The 21,072-nt window shown below is 46.7% G+C and overlaps 1 protein-coding gene across 1 annotated transcript in view; it reads left to right on the top strand.

The window, feature by feature from the left end:
- Dronc (Death regulator Nedd2-like caspase) overlaps positions 1-20,799 on the top strand; it is a 104,310-nt gene extending 83,511 nt beyond the window's left edge. Inside the window, exon 7 of the mRNA XM_072011486.2 lies at positions 20,786-20,799. The gene's annotated coding sequence lies outside the window, so the exon portion shown is untranslated. The remainder of the gene's footprint in view (positions 1-20,785) is intronic.
- The last annotated feature ends 273 nt before the right edge of the window (positions 20,800-21,072 follow it).

Raw genomic sequence — 21,072 nt, 5'->3', positions numbered from 1 at the left:
CGTCGTCCATCACTCCCGCAACGGGGAAACTAGCTAATACACGTATAATTACTCGCTTCTAAGATTTATTTTAACTATCCCCTATATCTTCCTTCTACTAACGAGCATGACTCTGATTTACCTTCGATCGCTTCGTTCTCTTCTCCTACCGAGACGAGACGAGAAGATGTAACGGATCTTTCTGATCAATCCTATCGTCGAAATTCGTCATATAGGGAAGAAAAAAGATACGCCGGAAGGAAGAACAAACCGCGGAGAAACAAAAAAGAAGAGAAGAAAAGGAAAAAAAAAGAAGGTCGTTCGTTAGAATAGTTGGTCTTTGGTCTTTGGCGTGGCGCAACCTACTCGGTCCATTAACTCGTTCATAGACGATCTAACGTCGTGGCGTTGTCTCACACCCCATAAGCCGGTAGTAAATCAGCTCTAGCACCCGCCTTACCACCTTCCTCTGCCCCGCGTGCTTTGCCGTTTTGGCTTCTCTAGGTTGGAAACGACGGCGGCAAACCCGAAACTCAAGCCAAACGTAGGAACGAGCAGCTAGCCTGCCCCTCGTAGGATGGTACGAACGATGCCGACAGTGTCGGTGTAAGATCGCACGCGAATCCATAATCGCTGTAAACCCAAGGACTTAGGCGGATGAAACCGCGGATCCTCTCTCTATCGCGAACGTAAGCACGCGCTCGTACACGTACACGTACACGTAAAGACCGAGCTGGTTGGGTTGCTTCATTCAGTGGCTGGCAATCTGTATTAGCTTTCTCGTGTAGCCGAGAGGACGTACGAGAAGGGAGTTGGTGGTCGCCTCTAGCCTAAATCTATATTTCTACCTCCCATAACCCGTATCTGTTCATCTGCTACCACCGAGTTAACGGTGGCAGAAGCGTTTCGCGCAACCTTCCACCACCCGTAACATCCCCTGTGTTTCCAAACCCTTCTCCTCTATCGCGTTCTGCTCTTCACCTTCGCCTCCCTTCGCCTCGTCTCGCGCATCTCGCATCTCGCATCTCTCCCATCTCGCATCTTGCTCTCGCTCGACCTCCGACGCTTCGAACTCGCTTCCCGCCGACGACAAATCCTCGCGCGGTACTCCTACAGACCAGCGCGGCGCGACGGTACGAGCACATTTTCCTGAAATACGACGTCCCCGGGAGCATAAACGCCGTTACTATTCCCACAAGTTGTAACTGGTGTTAATTATTGACTTGATACGCGTACATGTGTACGTGTGTTTACGCACGCTGGCCAATCTCTGTGTGCGTTTCTACGTTTACACACGCCGAACAAGGGGTGACACGGGGAATACGAGCGGCAGATACAGTAGGTGCTTCTGTGCGAGTGTGCCACGACGGTGTGTGACTGCGACAGAGGAGGACGAGAGAAGGAAAGGCGATAGCCTTTTCCAGCGACGCAACGTTATCTGCCGATATCCGATTAACGTTGCTTTTCGCCACGATAACGTACGAACCATCGAACGTCGTTGGCTTCGCTTATTTCGTCTTTCGTCTCCACTCGAACATCCTGCATTTCCATTGAAGGGACTTTTTTTAAAACATCGAAGCGGTTGTTTTTAATCGAAGATTTCCAACTCTAGTTTAATTAGAATTATACTTTGGCTTATCAATTTCTAACGCGTTCTCTGCCAGCTTACTAAAAAATATTCGAGTTCGTTTGTAAGAGCGAAATTTCAATTTCTTTGCCTGTTATAAAACAGGTTACACGGAAAAAATTGGGTAACGCTGAGTTTTTCTTCTCTGATAATTTGATAGACGCTCGTCAGATTTCTTTTATGTCGTTCATCGTAATTTAGTCGCACCGCTTGATAATTTACTACGATTCTACGTTTTGTTTTGATAAATTTCACTGCTCCTTTTACAGAGTACTCAAAAAGCACTCGGAAATGATACGAGAATTGTTCCGCGGGCATCCAAACGGCGATCTTGCAGGGTCGAGCGTAAAAAACAGCTCGTCCGTCGTTTCGATTTGTTTCCCGAAAGGAAAGTTCTAAGCAGGCGTATCGTGTATATGGAACAGCCTCGGCTACGCGTTTCATGCAATCGTAGGAAGCATCCGACTAAATTGAAAGTTCCGTCTGAGAGGGAAATACATTTGTAAATGAAACAGTCATGAACGTATGCCCTGGCAGCCTGCGGCTATTCAATCTAACCGGGGTACAAAGCTAATAGAAATTCTACGTCTCTCGCATAAAGGAAACCGTGAAATAAAATCGAATGTGTGCCCCCTTGCACGGATTACCAATAAGTTGAACGTCCGATGGTTTGGATGTTCAACAAAGATCGTGCCGGCATCTGTGAAATCAACTTTCGATTCTCGGCTCCTTTCAACACGGACTGGCTGCCTTCTCCGATCAAAAATTCAAAGTCGCGCGTCGATCGGTAGAGGAAGAGTTGTTTTTCATAATGAAGACCATAGATATAGACACACCTTGTACGAGTCTTCTCGTAACATAATGAAAAGCAATATGCTAACTGTAACTGCCAAATCTTCTTCGCGAAAGAGCAAAATCCTTAAGTGTCAAAACTAGAAAAATATTAAATCTTGGACAAGTTAAAATGGCACGTAAAAGATATAAAACAAAACGGTTTAAATATTTTTATTCCTTTTTTATTTGGAGATGATTTATCGAGTACCGGTTAACTCGTATCGGGTTAGTCAACATGTTAAACTCGTTGCACTTGAAACATGCTGTCGAAACATTTTTATTCTTGGCCGTGATAAAAAGGGAATCTTCGTTGGAGGATAACGTGCCTGGAAGACAAGTCGACGGGATAATTCATTGTTCGACCGTTAACCTGCAGTCAGTTCGTTGCGCCAATTCAAAATGTATCTAAAAGGATTCAAGGGGTGGGTTGTGTGAGGTGGAGCATACGAAAATACAAAAGGAACGAGTGACATGGGAAGAAAACAGAGAGAGAGAGGGAGAATCGGGAGTAGACGAAAGACGGTGCAACTAGGCTTGAGAAACGAGGGAGGAGAGACGAAAAGAGCGAGGAGAGTAACGTTTTCCTGGCCGTGACACTGCTACGACGACGCTTGGTTCCCGAGCATTTTACCCTCGCTGTCGGTGACATATTTCTTGATTTTCAGAACAATACGGCTATAAAGCAACGAAGGCGTGTAAGAGTGCGTGGCGAGCAAAGTATATTTACCTGTTGTACGGTAAATAGCGAAAAGTAGCAAGAGCAATCGGGTAATTCAAAATGCGTCCCGTGTAGGCTACGCGTATCGTATCATTGACCAAGCGAATATGCTGATCTGACCCTGGCGTTTCTATAGCCAGACCTGCTGAATTTAACTCGCATTCTCTCCCGTACCACGCTGCATTCTTTCTTTCCATCTAACCTGACTTCTTCGATTTTAAAAAATATCAAAAAATCCATACTTATTTTATTTCTTCTATTATACACGAGTTCACCCCTCTTTTATACACGAGCGAAATGTCGCAAAGTACAAAATCGATGCTGATATAATAATTGTCTAAGTATCTAATTCGCTTCGGAGAACTTTCTGTACGTTTAGCTTGAAAGAAGACGTAAAGTCGCCAGAGAAGTTTACGCCGCTAGCGAATTGGTTTGCAAATTACGACAATCTGGTGATAACGTCGGTATATTCGAAACGAGAGGCGTACAGTTGTGGTGTGAACGTATTAGAATGTCTCTAATAGACGCATTGGCATTAATTCTACCAAGATGCTTTGGACAGCATGTGTATCTATCGAGTATCTTGTAAAAATAAGTCAAGCCAAAGACAATCCTCGTACGTTCTGAGGTCGTAACGCTCAGCGAACGCATAATATCCGAATAATTGTTAATAAGAATACCGGTATTGTTTAAACGATGGCGGATGTAAGAAGCGATAGGAAGAAAGACCGTGGAGGTCAGAAGATATTGGCACGAGGGAAAACCAAGAAAGGGAGAACGACAGACGTTTATTCCTGACCAGACTGCGGACGATTCCAGCAATAAGAGGCTTCTGCTGGCGAAGGGATGAATCGCCGGGAGATGATTATTTCGTGGCTCACCGGGATTGAATCCGCGTTGAAGAGTGCTCGACGTGGCGCGGTCAGGCCAGTCTTGCGAGAACGGAAGATCGTCGATTCGGTCTTTCATCGGATGCGACTTTCCAATATCGTCTTCAACGACGTTTCGATCAACAACGTTACCGTCGCTGCCATTGCCACTCTTTTATGCCAGTGGCATAATCTCGATCTGTTCTATTCGTTTCGGACACCGTTCAGCCTGTGATCGACGTCCTTGCACAATTTTTCGTATAATCTTGTAATTGTGCGACCGTATCGCGTATTCGGTTTTTACTTACTTTATCGATAAACATAAATATCCGGATACTTTGGTCGAAAAACATTCGGAATTAGATCTTTTTGTCGTCTGTAACTTCAGATAACTTTCACAGGCTTCCAGAGTATTTTCTCTTGTTCACAACTTTCGAATAAGTTTCGTAAAGCTCTCGATAGATAATAAAAAATGCGTTAGATGATAGGAGAAGAGAAGGAAACATATTTCTATCGCGGAAACGTTAGATTTCAGTTGTTGATTCTACGAGTTAAAGTATCGGCGTTATGGGATAATTTAATCGTAATGAGAAATCGTGTTTCCAGTTGGTGGCATGAAGCAGTCTGTAAGATCGAGAGACACGGTGCGATTCTATTTAGCGGTGCGTCGTTTGACGGGGTTTATTGGGGGTGCAACAGGTCGGGTTAGAGTAGAGTGTGTTCTCTCACCACCATCATTAGTCAACGTCACCACCCGAGCCTCTCTCTTCCTCTTCCACTCTCTCTCTCTTTCTCTTTCTCTCTCTCTCCTCCCCCCATGTTTCTCACGCGCGCTTGTTACCTATCTTCTTCTTCGTCCGTGCATCTACCTACCTACCTGGCTGGCTGGCTGGCTGGTTGGCTGACTGGTTGGTTGACTGCTTACCTACCCTATCCTGTACCTATTGCTAGCATATCGTCGATCACTAAATCGCTCAACGCATATACCGCGTGATTTCCGTAGGACGAACGTACCATTAAGTACTCGAGATTCGTGTGTACTATATTATTCGTTTCATCATTTGGCGTTCATCGCTGACTCCATCAATTCTTGAAAACGAGAATTAATAACAATTGACCAGATGCAGCATAACACCTATATATCCGTATCAAGGATTGGTATTTCACTCACAAACGTTCTTTCTCGTTGCCTGAGAACAATTCTCAGACGTGACGCGTTCAGATATGGTCCAAGACTGCGAACACAAGAGCCATCGCTATTGTAATTCTTTAAAAGGAAAAAAAAAAAAGAAAAAAGGAAAGAATATACATGATACACAGAGACAAAGAATCTTTGTCGTTTCTCGAGCGTAATCAAGATCCGAAAAATGAATCCGTGATTGGCGAAAAAAGAAACGAGCATCGGAATGTCTGGTGAAAATGGTAGAATCGTTAAAGTGTATCGCAAGCATAGTCTCGCTTGAACGTCGGTAACAAAACGAAGCAGTCGGCCTCTTCTTCGTGTCGGATCGCGTAATCCGGCCGGATCATCCCATTGTTGTTAGCCCGCGTGTGGATAGGAGCTTTGTAGTTTCACGAGCAGAAGCCACGTTGCTGCACCTTTTCCCTACCTTCTATTTCCTGTTTCTGTTCTAGCGGAGGGGCATTCTCTCTGTCTCAGTAAGTATAAGCTCTTTCCAACAAATCCACCAGCTCGTTTAGTGCCGCACCGAGGATTAGCAGAAAAGCCTTCTTCTTGCGTCGCGTAACGCGCCTGACCGCGCTTACGGTACACGGGGTGCAGCGCGCACGTGTTCTATACCATGCAAGTTTGCTCGCGCGTGCACGACCGTGTCTATTCGGTCAGCGGTGGTATAACGCGCAAGTTATACTTTGCCTTCTCTCGCCAGAAGCAAAAGGAACGTATGCGAACCGTGTACCAGACGGGTAACCGGAACACGTATGATACGCGCTGGGAAAAGTCAAGAGTAACTCGTAACGCATTTGAACTGACCACGGATCGGATCGAGGCAGCTGGAGCCGCGGGAAGGTTGAAAGCCGCTGTCAACGTCTCTCAGTGGGCAGCGCTGTCTAGTCTGTAAACCTTGTTATCAACCACCGGCCATTAGGGGTCCAAGGCGACAAAATGCCGAGCAAAGTGCCATCTTTCCCATACAATTACGGTTCACGTTGTCGATGATGCTAGCGCGCGCGTGTACCTTCCTTATCCCGCTTGCTTGAATTATCAACGCGGGGCGATTAACGACTTAAATCGCGCGTGTCAGAGTAACGCTTTCTTCAGGCGGAGGGAATTAAAACGCGTTTAAAAGAACGCGTCGTTAAAAGCGCGAACGAACCGCGTGCTGATTTAATGGGCGGCGGGAAGCTGAAAGTAACGACGAGAACGTAAGGGAGAAAAAGACGTAAGTGGGAGGGGACACGGAGAGAAAGGTCGTAATCGAAGGAAGAAAATATTCGCACGAGAGACGACAAGATGTGCGTGTAATTTTTATCGATCTTCGTTCGATCGGGTCGAAGTATTCGTTTTAGGCGGATGTTACGGCACGACCTTTTATCATATTTAGAGTCGAATCGGTGGAGGACGGGGATGACGGGCGACTGTTGTTTTCGCATTAAAAAATTGGTAAAGTGGAAGTACAAATCATCGAACGAGTACCGGTTATTTGGAAATGTTGAACCAACCAAAAGAGAAGGGTATAAACGGGCGGCTGGTGGGATGGAGGGAGGGAATGGGGATGGAGGGAACGGCATTTGCCGTAACAAAATGCGAAGCGCTGCACGCGTTAATTCCCGTCCATAAAAGCCATCGACAAATCAAACCTTCGACGTGATTCACTGCTGGCATAAATACAACTAGATCAGCGTGTGTACGAGAAACGTGGTATGAGCGATGGGTCGACAGCCGTTTACCTCTTCCCCCGCTCTTTCGCCGCTTCCTCATCCTCCGTCTCTACCACCACCGCCGCCGCTGCCGCCGCCGCCGCCGCCGCCGCCGCTACCACCACCGCTGTTTCATACCGCCACCGCTACCTCTACCGCTACCTCTACCGCTACCTCTACCGCTACCTCTACCGCTACTGCCGTCGCTACCGTCACCACCTCCTCTTTCCTGCCTCCTGCCAGCTGCCCGATGCCCGCGGCCCGCTCTGTCCACTGCCCACTGCGCCCACTGCCCGCTGCTCATTGCCCGTTGTCCGCTGCTCGTTGCTCGTGCTTCCCCTTACCCTCTCCTCCACTCTCCCCTTCTATCCTTTTACTCTCTTTCTCTCGTGCCATCGCTGTTCCCTTTTTCCAAAGCGTACGCCACCGCCACTATTGCTACCAACCGCGAACGTGTTACGGCTGCCGCCAAACCGTTATGTCCCACTTTTGTATTTTCCTAGCCTCGTTATCGCTCCCAACGAAACTTTTTCCCCCATTGTATACCAACATTTTTTCTTCGAATCAATTCGTATCTTTCGATCCTCGTTTCCTCGCTCGTTTATCCCTCGTTTATTTTCAAACAACGAAAACATCTTCCACGTCCTTGAGACGCTTGCCTTAATTTAGCGTACGACGAGGAAGAATTTTGAACGTCGCGAGCATGTGCCACGCGTTCAAGTCGGCCAACGGTCGATCGCCCTCATCGCCAGCCGGAAAGTTAAGCGTCGTCGATTTTTCGCTGACAGCGAATCCGTCGGAGCACGATGTTTGAAATAACCAAACAGCGATGGACGTCCATTGGACGATTCGGCGAATCAACGATTCGGCCGATGACGGCGGCTTTGCGAAGAGAAATAAAATAATCGATGTCGCGTCAGTTTCGATCGAACCGCGCAACCATTCTACTAGCCACTAGCCATCGGCCGACAGCCGACACCCGATACCGGACACCAGACACCCCTCGCCGCTCGGCACAGGGTAGTCGGCCACTCGCCACTGGTAGCCAGTATCCCAGAACCGTGCACAGGTCACCACCCCTACCTTTCGCGAATAGTTCGCTGGTATAATATGCGGTGTTCGGGATGATTTATAGGCGCGTGATATTTCTCGATACAATGGCAGCCGGCGGTGTTGGTAGCGGAGACAGTACGGAAAAGGTACGCAGAGGGTAGGAGAATGGGGGAAGGGCGTCGAGAATGGGAACGGAGAGGTCGTGATACATCGGGGGTGGGTGGTGGGTCGGGTAGAAGAGAGCGGAAAGAGAAAGGGTGGTTTCAAGCTGAGAAGTTAGCATTGTACGTCGTGCTCGTGGAACGAATGTCCGCGTTTCTTGCGGCGTAGACTCTATCACGGTACTCCATACAGAGAGCTCGGGCTGCTTCGAATCGTCAGGGAAGCAGAAGCGCGCACGGACGGGGTGAGGGAAACGGTAAAAGAGGGAGGTCTGTTCACTTATCTCGCAGCCCGTAAATAATAAAAATATAGACATTACGCGACCGTATATCAAGCGAGCGTGTTTGGTTCGTTTTACGTTTAAGATAAATTCGCGTACCGCGACGTCGTCCTCCCGAAGCTTGCCCGAGGGAACGAATTAGAAGAGAAAACGAATGGAAAAACGAGCAACCTCGTTTCTTTCCTATGCTATATTCCTTTCCAGGGGGGTAATCGCTGCGTGACGGGTGAACGTATTGGATACGTGAAGCGACCGAACATAGAACAGGTGTCTAATCGTGTTTATTGCTACAGTTCTTGGTCATCGAATTGCTATTACACAAAGTTTTAATTATTTTTATCGTCGGTAAAATTTATCCTTGACGAAAAATTGGGAGGCGTGATTCAACGCGTTTCTAATAGCAAAGTTATTATCAATCACTAAAGCGTTTGAATGAACGATTCGACCTCGGACGCTTAATTTCGTAAATGATTCGAATTAGTCGAAGAACGATATTGCCATATCGGTCAACTCATCGTCGAAATGTAAGATCTTAGGAAAGCGTTACGCAGGAATCATCATTCACGTACGAACGACCGGTACAAATGCGTTTTGACGTGTTACGCGAACACAGTCGCGTTTGTCTTTACGACACACGGTGAGAGTAGCTGAAAGATTCAGCGCGTTGCACCGTTAAAAGTCAAGATCGTCGAGACGTCCGCACAAGCAAAGGCAAAGGCATCGGCACTCCCCAGCCGCTTTATAAACTATTCCTGTTGTCTCCTTGGGTATTATTCCGAGTGCTGATTTATAGGCTCCATTAATTAACGGGAGCGCCTTTATTCGGACGAAAGGGATGGACCTATTGCTCACCGGTTAGACGCCAATTCAGTGCCATTGTTCTTGCGTCGTTTGCACACGTACGTACGCACACGAGCACAATCTCGGGAGCAGAGCGTACGACGAATACGACGATAATTTTTCGCTGGTGAAATAAAGTCGGGAAAAGCGCGAGCACTGGAGAAAAGGCCGGTTGAAGAGGGCAAAACGAAGAAAGGGGAAGAATAGAGGAAGTCCGAAGTGGGCGTGCTTGCAAACACCGTGAGAAATATTTTTCCACTAGCGAAACAGCATCACCTTGTCCCTTTTGTCCAGGCGGCACGATCGAGAGCCTCGCTTAGCGCTAGGCTTACCTTCTCTTCGAGCTTCGCACCCCTTCTGCTCTGTGTGTGTGTGTGTACCGCGTTATATTTAAACGGACTATTTTAATCGGATAATAACCGAAAGGAATCGTTTGAGTGATGAAAGCGCGCGGATCGCGTGTTTATTCGTCCGTCATTTCCAGTGCGAATCAACCATGTCCTCTTGTAAATTCGGCCTATGTATCGCGGTATACCGACGATGGATATCGATGATAGTTTTATCGTTAATGTAAAGACACCCAGAACTTTTCAATCCTTATATTTTCTGGTTAACATGATAAGGAACGAAGTATGGCACGTTTCAAGCTGTATTGAAAAATAATTTATCTTTTTCTTGCCTATAATATATTATAGATTAGTGAACGAACACGCTGTATCCACGCTGGCAAAATAAAAGAAAAAAAAAAAAAAAAGACAAGGAAGGAAGAGTATCTAAAAATTGAAGTAAAAATACAACGAAACAGATAGCAATAGATGGCAACAATAACTAACGATTAATAATTTAGCCAGTGATCTTTATGAGTTTTAGCCACGTTATCTTACATCGCTATATACATTTATCTTACGAAAGATTTACATGCATATTCAATACGCTATATTTTATAATACCCTAATATTTTACCAACACTATGTTGTTGCTACAAATTAGCTAAATCGTGCAATAGCGCATCTCCACGTGCGATTAGCAGCGCCCACGTTAGAAGCGGTTTCACGATCGTTATCGCGCGTTATCGATGTGGATCGTAGCTGTTAGCTTCGCAAATAGCAAACACGCCTCGACATTTCGCGTGCGAATGATCACGGTTGCCCTTAACGAGTCCGACCTGGACGCTATCGAGTACCGTCTCCGCAACTTGTCTATCATTTTTCTGTCAACGATACTCACAGCTTCCACGTATCCAGCCGATATAATGATGGTTCACTGAAATTTTCCGCGCATTATTCGAGACGTAACACGTGCTCGTTGTATCGCGTAATTCGTCCGGATCGGTGGTTGACAGGTGACAGGTGTGACGCGGGTCAGCGCGTGACATCTGTCAACTGTGAATGTTTCAAGCGACGACGGTGACGTCCGTGGCGCGCTGAATGCAGGCTGACGTTGTTATCGCGTCGACGCTACCGGTCGATCTAATGAGCTCGGACGCGTGGAAGCGCGAGAGAACGGCCGGAAGAAACGTTCCAAGTGAGGATCGATGGAAATTGAGCGTGTCAGAGATCTCGGGTCGGCTAGAAACGCGCGAAGGTGAAACGTCCCTGCGTCTATCTACTCGTCTTACCTCGTCTTACCTCATCCTGCCTCTTGGAATCGATGGACAGGTTGCGAAGAGCAAACCAGAGACTGACTCGAATCTCGCGGAAGCGTGGCACGGGACATTGTAAACGTTTCGAAGTAGACTGTGAATAGAGAGAAAGAGATAGGTAGAGACATCGAAGAGAGGAGAACAAGGACTAGGAGGGGAAAGAACGAGAGAGTCGTTATTTGTCACGGTAAGCGGCCTTTCTCGCAGTATTATTTCCCGCAAAGTGTTATTAACTGCTCTCATATTTCGCCTTTTTCTACCGCTCGCTTGTTTCTCTTTTTTCCCTTTCGTCCTGTCGCTGCTCCCTTTTTGTTTTTAATCGTTAATAGCACCCGTTCATTTCGGCGCTTAACCACGGCTGTCACACGTAGTTATTTAGCTGAAATATCAGTGGTAGGAACATTATGGTTTTCAACGAATACGAAAACAGAAGGTTGTACGAGCACGGTAAAACGCGGGATAAAACGCAAGATAAAACGTAGGATAGCTCTATCCTGTATACGAGAACCGGTGGCTCATACGCGGATGTTCGAACCCGAGTTGATTTTTTCTACGCGACGCGTCGTCTTCGTTTCCTTTTGTTTATATTTTCGTTGCCGGCGTTACGTTCGACCTTCGGACGATGGCCGATCGAAGGCGACGCGAACGAAACCAATTCGAGCCGATGCTTTCTATAATCTGAGACGCAGAAGAGGGAAGTAAGTACGGGGAGAAAGCGGTTTTGTCTCTCGAAAAAGAGAAAGGGCAGCGAGCTAGAAGGGGGACGAGGAGCGAAGGCTTGGTAAGCTGATAAAGCGAAAAGAGAGGTGGTTTCTGGCTACGGATAGTCGCAAATCACTTTAACTGCCCGTGGAACAGTTTGGAGCCGCTAATGGCGTCAAGTGTCTCGGATACACCATGGCTTTGGGTTTGGGACGACAGTTTCTACCGAGAAGACGGCCCAGGGATACCAACGTTGCTCTGAAAGTTAGCGCGGAATAATGGTACCAAGATCAAAAGCGAAAAAACAGAAGGAGAAGAACTATTTCACCATTCTCCAAGTTTCAACGCTTTGAAATCGTTCCTCTCGAGGAAACACGTTCGACTGGAATTTGGGCTACCGTCGCACGCAATATCCGCTACGACGTGTTGCGCACTGTTACGCATATTTTCTTACTTCGATTTCTCGGAATTCTAATATCCTCGTTGATTGCGCTGGCCATTGGTATCTTATTCACGCTCGTTCATTCTCGTCCGCTCATTCAAATTCTCAGAAACCACCTGTCCAGGGAGAGAGAGAGAAGCTAAGCGTTCAAGTTTGTGCCTTAGTAAAGATTTCCTATGCAGCGTTTCTTCGTCTTTCAAGATACGTTGAGATGTTCGAAGATGCCCGGTGATTTCTTACCTTTAACACGAAGTTACATCGTACCGATTGAAGCGACGATTAAATATTCCTAATGGAACGAAGAGAGACAAAGATGTGGCGAGGAAAAAGGACGGAATTTGAGTTTTCTTCGATCTCGGAATGACAAGTAGGATTTTCGAACTAACGGGGACGAAGATATGGTCCCGGGTTACGGACGCTAAAGCGGAAGTGTTTGGATGGTTGCGCTAGGGCGAAAATCGGGGAGATATTCGCGATATATCTCTGCGACTCGTGTATTCGTGTATTCGCGTATCTATGTAATCGGTACAAGGCTGGAGAATTGGCGTATCATTGTTGTAACACGTGAGCGTTTATGCTAGTAAAAAGGAAACACGTATAAAAATATTCCGCTACCGTTGTGTGCAGGGGTAGGGTGGATAAGGGGGTGGCCAACGTAGCGAACTGAAATCGACATGACCGGTCGGCACAAAATTTATTTATTATTTTTGTCGTGCAATTTTGTATCGTGCCCAACTGCGGTGAAATTAAATTATTATTTTGCCGGTATAAATCATCGGTTCGTTGAGTAGGCGGGGTGAATGCGAGGTAGAAGGGAGGGGGAGGGGCAGAAAAGGAGGGGGATGGATTCGATGGAAGTGAGTGAATAAGAGAAGTATGGGTAAGTGTGCGAGAGAGAACATCCGTTCGCTTTAAATCCCCGCAAATGAATATTTATATTTTCCATTGAATTACTCTTTCGGGGCGGCATAATACGCGTGAAATTGAAATATATTCGATAAATTATTTTATCGAGTAGCGGCACGACTAATCGGTGGCTGTATACCGCGGAAAATTTTCATATTACTCGGTAAGAATCAAAGTTTGCGCAGGTCGAATCGAGGTTAAGTTACACGGACGATAAGGAGATTCTTTGTCGTAAGGCGATTACGAGAATGTATTAACAAAGACTTTGGAAATTCATTAGGTGTCGTGGTCACGATGGTAGCGACGATTTGCACGATGCAAGTGTATACATATATCGTAAGTATAGTTGGACGCGATGATCGCGTGATAGAGGAAATGTTTGAAAGAATCGGACGTGCATAAATCGACAGGATGATTTTGTTTTTTCGACGGTGGTTAGCGCGCGACGAATCGCATTCGCTCTCTCTCGAAACAATCGCAATGCGGTTCGATCGACGTTTATACGCGCGAGAATGATTGCAGTTCGTAACTCCGTGTAAAAGCCCATTTCGCGATTTCGTAATTCGAAATAATTATTGGTGCGCATTGCGACGGCCATTATCGCGGACAAACAGTTTTATATCGTAAACAGACGCCATTAACAAAGAAGAATTGTTCGGTGGTTTCGATGTGCTCAGCAACAAAAGCACGGTCAGATTACACGTACCACCGATGTAACTGTCGTAATAACGAACTGCGTGGATTAATTTCGCAACAAGCATTGCGGTTCGCAAAATCCACAGTTTAATCTGTAGTCACCGTTACCGCGGTGAGACAATCGGGCGCGCTGCGATTCGTTCGCGAGCCATCACTGTTTCGTCGTTCGTCGTTTGTCGTTTGTCGTTTGTCGTTTATTATTCGCCGTTCGTCGTTTGTCGGTCCAGAATAGATCGATTCATTCCTCGATCGTCGCCTTGGAATCCTACATCTTCTTCGATTCCTCCATTTTGATCTACGTATTTCCGTATAATAGCTGCTCGAAACATACACACGCTTGACGAAACATTGGTAGAAGAACGATAATGGGTAGAATCATGGTGTTGAAGCTGCACGAGCAAAAGTAAACTGAGATAGAACGTTGAACGAACGAAGAATGGAACGAAACGCAGTCGCACGTGTGACAAGAGGAGGAACGATAGAAGAGACGCGCGTATAGAAACCATTCGTATCTGCAGTTTGGTCACATTAACGCACACCTACTTGTATCTATTTCACGCAGAGGGGAAAAGCTGTGAATCGCGAGAAGGACGGTCTACGGCGAGAGAGAGAAAGAGAGAGAGAGAGAGAGCATGTTGGGTGGAAGAGTGAAACGGAAGAGAAGGAGCAGAGTAAGATGAGTTAAGCGTTTAATAAGCTTAATCACGCGACAGATCTGTGAGATACAACTTGCTTCGCCTTCGTAGCGAAGCTGTAGCCAACCAGCAACCCTTCCAGCTTCCTCCCTTCTCTCGTTGTTTCTCCTCTATGCATGCCACCCTCGCTTCGGCTCACCTCCTCCCTGTTGTACCATCTGCTGTTACTATTTTACCGGCGGTTCTACGAATGTACGAGTCTCGCAGCACTCGCCACCCGTTCCACCGTACGATCCACCACCCGTTTCACCACCCAGTCCACCCAATCTACCCTGTCCACCCGGTTCACCCGGTTCACTCGGTCCACTCGGTCTACTCGGTCCACCTCGGTCCTATTAACGGAAAACTGTTTATTGCCAGCGAATAACGGATCCATGGGGATTACGCGTGGATCGCCACTCTTTATCATGCCTGACGATCACGCACGACAATTGCGCGCGATGAAAATTTCAAGCAGGCTTTGCCTGCTTTCTTTCCGATGCCCGTTATCTTCTATAAGAAGCGGAATACTTTAGTTTGAAAGAACGACGCGAAGGTTTCTGAAAGCGGGAGAACGAATGGACGAACGAAGAAAATCGTCCCGAGTCGATGACGAACGAATCGGCTTCACGATGCGCGGACTCCAACGAATAGTTTGCTAGCGTGGAACATTCGGCGATAACCGGTGGTTCCCTTCGACATCGTTAGCCGGAAACAATGAGCAGAATCGTGCAGGATTCCAGCCGGAATTGCATCCAAAAGCGACGGGCCTCCTCGAATAATGGCGATCGATGCGTCTCGCGAATTCGAAGATTATTCGAAGAACGCCGGTAGCGAATTCGCTGTCTAACATGGATGTGGTCTCGTTTAAGAATACCGACGAAAGATATCAGGCAGAACGTATCGGGGAAATTAATTAGGAATTCTAAGTCGCGTATCTACTGTGTTCGTTGCGTTCCTTGGTCTCGTGAAAAAGAAAGAATGGGAAGCGAAAAGCGGAGAGCGAGAACCGGAAAATGGATGAAACACGAGGCGGAGGAGCATTAAGGCGATGGTATTAAGCCAAAGGTAGATGTTTCAAAGGTTTTCCAAAGCTTTCGTTTTAGCCACGATGGTGCGGTATGCGCGATTAGATCGTCAACCGTGAGATAATTGAGGAAGACTGTCCGATGAAAATCCCCTTCTCGTGGTTCTCCCCCGGTTTAGCTAGCCAGATCTGGCCCTCTTCTCGGAATATGCATATTTAACGAGTTATCAAGTCCGCGGGCGTGAAAGACGCCCTTCTTCCCACCATGACATTCCCAAGAGGCGGCTCGCTTATCCGGAAATTACCCAAGTTTCGTACACGGCAACCGGTTGCCACCTTAACGGAAAGGCAACTGACTCATGGTCCGAACCTTTTGGACCATACTTTGACAATAATCGGTGCCAAAATCAAACGTTTGTAGCGGCCGTACGAGTGACCAACGAGAATTGCAGAAAATTGGGTTCCGAACATGTGCACATATTTGTTATCATAAGCAAGTAACAAAAGACAATTGACAGCCTTTGTAAACGAGAAGCTTTCAGTCGTCTAAAGCTAATTACACATTTAACTGAATCCGTGAGGTTTACCTCTATGTATCTACCGTATTTGGATCTACTTCTCGTTTATGATAAAATTGTGCGGTTATTTCGGCCAGCACAGACTACCGGAGCAAATACGAAAAATCATTCGACGTTCTTAAGTCGAAATGGCTCGTACATGCAAATCGTAGTGTGTAGCGTATATATATAGTAAGTAGTGTAGCGTATATTTATCGATTGTCAGTTCGCGCTAATATCTTTAACGAGAAATCTATTACGTCTGAATAACGAAAACTGACAATTACACCTTGTTATACGAATGCACAGCTGTCATTCAACAATACCGCAGATTGTTCAGTGGCGTAAGGGTCGGTCGAGGGCAGTCTACTCTATCTTGAAAAGAAACAAATAAGATATTTGGACGAAGTAGAGTAGTACGGTGAACTATGGTGAACAGCAATGAACGACGACGAATGGTCATAATCGAAGTGTCGGTATATAGATGGAATATTTCTGCGATGGGCCACGACAGGTCAAGATAGACCGCGATGAGCCGCGATGAACCGCGATGGGACGGTGGATAGTTTGTGCACGCTGCCATAAGTGCAGTGGCCTCGCGTGGAAGGCAGCGAGGGTGGTGGTTCGCGTGCATAACGGGCGAGCAGCATTGATACGGCCGGATCACAGCTACCGGACCAATGTATTTTACTGCCCCGAGGCTTAGCGCTATCGAAGCACGCAGTCACCCGCCATCACTCCGCGCACGAGTATGTAGTGACGGTAATAGTCACTATATCATTGGCTCTTGGTAATACCCTGGCTGCTGGCGGTGCTGCTGATGCTTCCCTTCGCTTCTCCCCCCCTCTCGTGGTACCATACTCCCCTACCACTTTTCGTTCCCCTTCGATCGCCATCCTCGCCTCCTCACCCTTCTACGCTACTCGCACGTAATGTTCGAAATGAAAATGAATGTATTTCGGATAGCGATAAATACCGCAGCGATTCGGTTGCGTCGCGCGCGATTCTCGCCCACCTTTGCACCACTTTCCTCCAAACGATGCTTTGCCTCCAACGTACCATACACGTCGACTACCTACGAACACCTGGCTAGCTCCTGTCGAATCTTTCCTTTCGAGTACCAACTATTTTTTTCATTTTCTGCTTCGTCACGTTCAGTAAGAAATAGTAACAAGTAACAAATCGCAGCAACTCTCTTTGTGCCCAGTCATCTTCGCATAGATAGTTGGTATACGACATTGATTCGCTTAACTTTGGATCGTTTCGATAATGAAAACGAGGCGAAAGGTAAAAAAAAAAAATGCGGTAGAGGCGAAATAGTCGACGAGGTAAGAAGTGTTGCGGGAAGAAATTGAGCGATACTGCGTTGTCAAGGATTGGCGTCGATGTCGATGTCGGTCCGGCGAATTTCGGTCTCGACCTCGTCTTCAGTCGCGGCTTTGGATTCTGGATGGGGGAGATTGATCCAAGGTAGCATTACTTCTGGTTAGCCTCCGAGCGACACGCTGTTAGTCTTCATTCCTCTCTCTCTCTCTCTCTTTCTCGTAACCAGCCACAAACTCCGGCTCCTCGCTTGATTGCGTCTAGTTAGAGCCATGCCAGACCCATCAGTCGTCTGCCGTGCTCGTTCTACCACGATTATTTGTCTTTCCATTTTAAGAGTCTGGAAAGGTGTGAGTCACGATCGTGAACAGGGGATTACCGTGTTCTTAATCGGCCAAGTTTAAGAGTCGATGCAAGAAGAAAACGCCCAGTGAAAATAAGAATGAAGAGGTGTAAATGCAGAAAGAAAGCTCTGTATAGCTGGCTCGCGGCTCGTACTATCGCCACTCTTATTACAATTCATGAAGGTTAAAACTGCGTTAATAGAAGAAAGAAAAAGAAACGAGGTTCGCTTTCGATGTCTTTCATCTTTTTAATAAAAGTGAGAGGCGTGAATGAATTCGCCGATCTTCGTACCGTAACAGGAGATTATCCCGTTCTTAAACAGCCAAATTTAACAGTCGATGGTGATGGAGAGATGTTGACTTTCGAAAAATAAATTGAATCTCCTTAGGACAACAGGAACGATCATCCGTATAATTCGGCGATGCCGTTAAAAGGTAGGCTCGGGACAGGGGAAACTCGCGAAGGAAAGCGGGACGACTGGGTTTTCTCCGTGTCGGAAAGTGAATACGCTTGTACGGTGTAAACGCAGGCTTGAACGTACATACGTATACGTCTGGTCTGGGTGTACGGCACGTGAAATCCGATCGTAATTTTAGCCGCACCGCGCCTGCCGTACCTGCTAATCCATTCATACGCTCTCCGAATCCTCTCCTCTCTTTCCCTCTCCCATTCTCATTCTCATTCTCGCATTCGCTATCTAGCGCTCCTGCCTCTACTCTTTCCCTCGCCATTGGTGCGGCGATGTACACACCAGGTCGGATATATCGGCCGGTATTTCAGCCGCCATGCGGAGGTAATGGATTCAGAAACGCGGCGGACACCGCGCGCCCCGTGTTAATAACAATCCATACTTATTGCCCGCATATTTTACCGATCCCCCCGCACCCTGCCGCTTGCTACCGACTATATTACAACATATGGAGAGCATAAACTTTTATGGCTACCCTTCTACCGCCGCCCTTCCTCCTCCACCAACACCTCCTCTTCTCCACCTCCTCCTCCGCTACCTCCTCCTCCACCTCCTTTTCCACCGACCACCTTTCGCGCTACCCATCTAACGACCGGCTGCCTGTTTCTATTCCCCTCCCCCACCAGCCGTCTCTGCCCCACACCATACCCCTCTTCTAACCATCACCCTCTGATTCACTCTCCCTTTTCTGTTCGCTTTTGCCACATCTCCCTCTCTTGCCACGGTCTACTCAGTTTTTCTACATTCTAATTTCTTCTTCGTTTCGTATTTAGAAATGTACAAAGAAAGAGAGAGGCAGAGCGAAAGTGACAGGTTAACCCTCGCACGATAAGCAAAATGTGGAGCACGTAAGAAATTTTGAAGATTCGATGTTCGAGATTTTTCTGTAAAGTTTGATGCGGAAATGTCCAAAGAATGGAAATCAAAAGCGGTGTCGTGGCATTTTCACTAGGAAATAAAAATATTATTGGAAGAAATATAGAAACTGTAACTGGCTCGGACGCTAGGGTTAAACGTTACGCTCGCGGATGTCCAGCGTGTAAACGATTGATCATCGGGACCTAGCACTTACTGCACGTATGGTGACTTGTGATATCAGGACTTTGTAATTGATAACATTTCGTCGTTATTGTTTCGCGAACCAAGAGACAGTCGCGTTAAATGTTCTTTTATATGATAGCGGATATATTGTGCGAATCGAGCAGTACGTGTCCATTATCTCTGACAAAAATAACACGAATCTACTCCGCAGCTATTACTCCGTCCGGACACGTATCTCTTGCGTCTGACCATATACGTACTTATATCACTTAACGCGCTCCATCATCCATCATCGCGTGTTTCTTCTAATCTGTTCTCTTTTACCGAGTCAAAAATTAGATATAAATGTCTATAATCATGAAATTAAATGTTAATAAAGACAAATGAATCGCAAATAGATCTATTTTAGTCTGCTAACCACGGTTGGCCAATCAATTCGTTAATTGGATCTGGACTTGCGAATCTCTTATTTTTTAACGAGGCTTTTCGTTCCTGCTTGTATTTTCAATAATTAAAATTGACCTAACTACAATCCAAGAATATATGTTTGAACTTTATCTTTGAAACGAGATAAGGTGTTTTATTACAAACGGATGTTCGCCACTGTAGGATAACCGGTATACCATTGGATTCAAACGTATCCAACATCAACCAGAACTACCGCGAGACCGCAGCGGTCGTTCGGAGGCGTAATAGTTTCGTTTGACTCGGTTCTCGTCGGTCGACAAAAGACGAGGTTAACGTCGTCAACGCAACGCGATATTTCAAGCATAAAGCAACGAACAGCGTCTAACTGGCGTACCAACGATCGTGATAACAAATGGAATGCACTCATTGGTCAGCGATTTATAATCCCTCGCATAGAGTTCAGAAGCGCGCACGTGGTCGCGCGCGAACGTGCCAGCTAGCCGACCGACCAGGCGTCGGCCAACTATCGTGCAACGAACGAACAAACGAACGAACGAGCGAGCCTGTCCTCTCGTTCTCGCCAGCGCATTGTCTGCCCCAACCTATCGGGATGTAGAGACGCTTCCGCCAACATCGACATTACATTCCACATTAACCAAATTATGATTTAAGGTCTCGTATTGTCGGCGTGCCGATTGTTCACATCCAAATAGTCCTTGCACAGAGGCACAGTTATAAATTATAATATGCGAGCAATTGCGTTGATCCGCATCATAGTAGCGAACATGCGAGTTGTTCACAGGCCGCGACGTTCAAAAGACTGCCGAGCACGGTAGGAAACGTCGATAAAATATCGTACAGTTATCACTGCGGGCAGGGAGAATAGAATAGAAGAGCCCCTTTACGATCTTGCGATCTTCTGTCTAATTCAAACTTTTCAGGATTCGAGTTAGAAAACTGTGTCGAGGTCAATGCATAATTATTCTAATTCTTACTCTAATTCTTTCAAGTAGTTTTAGCGATCTTTTGCTTTGCATAAATATAGAATCTCGATCGTTTATTTACCGTTGATCAGGTAGCACTTCAAATTAATTATCACGTTTCGTATGAGACCGGCAGGTGTCCCGATACTTACGAATGGGAGTGTATGAGCGCGTGTATGATATTAGGCGCGTCGATGTCGACGGTGATATCCTTTTTGCGTTGCGACGATGGTAAAGGAACCGTAATACGGAGCGGATCGTGTTGCCACAGCATCGGACGTTGTCATAGACGAGCTCGAGCGTATAGCCAGAGATGATAATTATAAGTTAGAAACTTGCCAGGATCGGTGTTTCGTTGGTCAGAAAAGGGCTGATGGGGTCGACTGCGATAGTCAAGGTGGCGGACCGAATGCTGCGAACGGTGGTTGCGGCTCGGTGAGCGGACACTATCGCGTTACTACGTTGCATTAATCCCCGAGCTGGTATCGACAGAGGACGGTCTACAATGGGTTAGGATACCGTTCCGCTTTCTTTCGGAGGGAGAATATTTCCGGTGCGTTCGATGTCGCAAAGAGTTAATATGTATGACGTTTCACGAAAGTATTTGAACACCTA

The sequence above is a fragment of the Bombus fervidus genome, chromosome 10, assembly GCF_041682495.2.
Source record: "Bombus fervidus isolate BK054 chromosome 10, iyBomFerv1, whole genome shotgun sequence".
Classification (NCBI taxonomy): Eukaryota; Metazoa; Arthropoda; class Insecta; order Hymenoptera; family Apidae; genus Bombus; species Bombus fervidus.
This window is presented reverse-complemented; position numbering and strand designations above follow the sequence as displayed.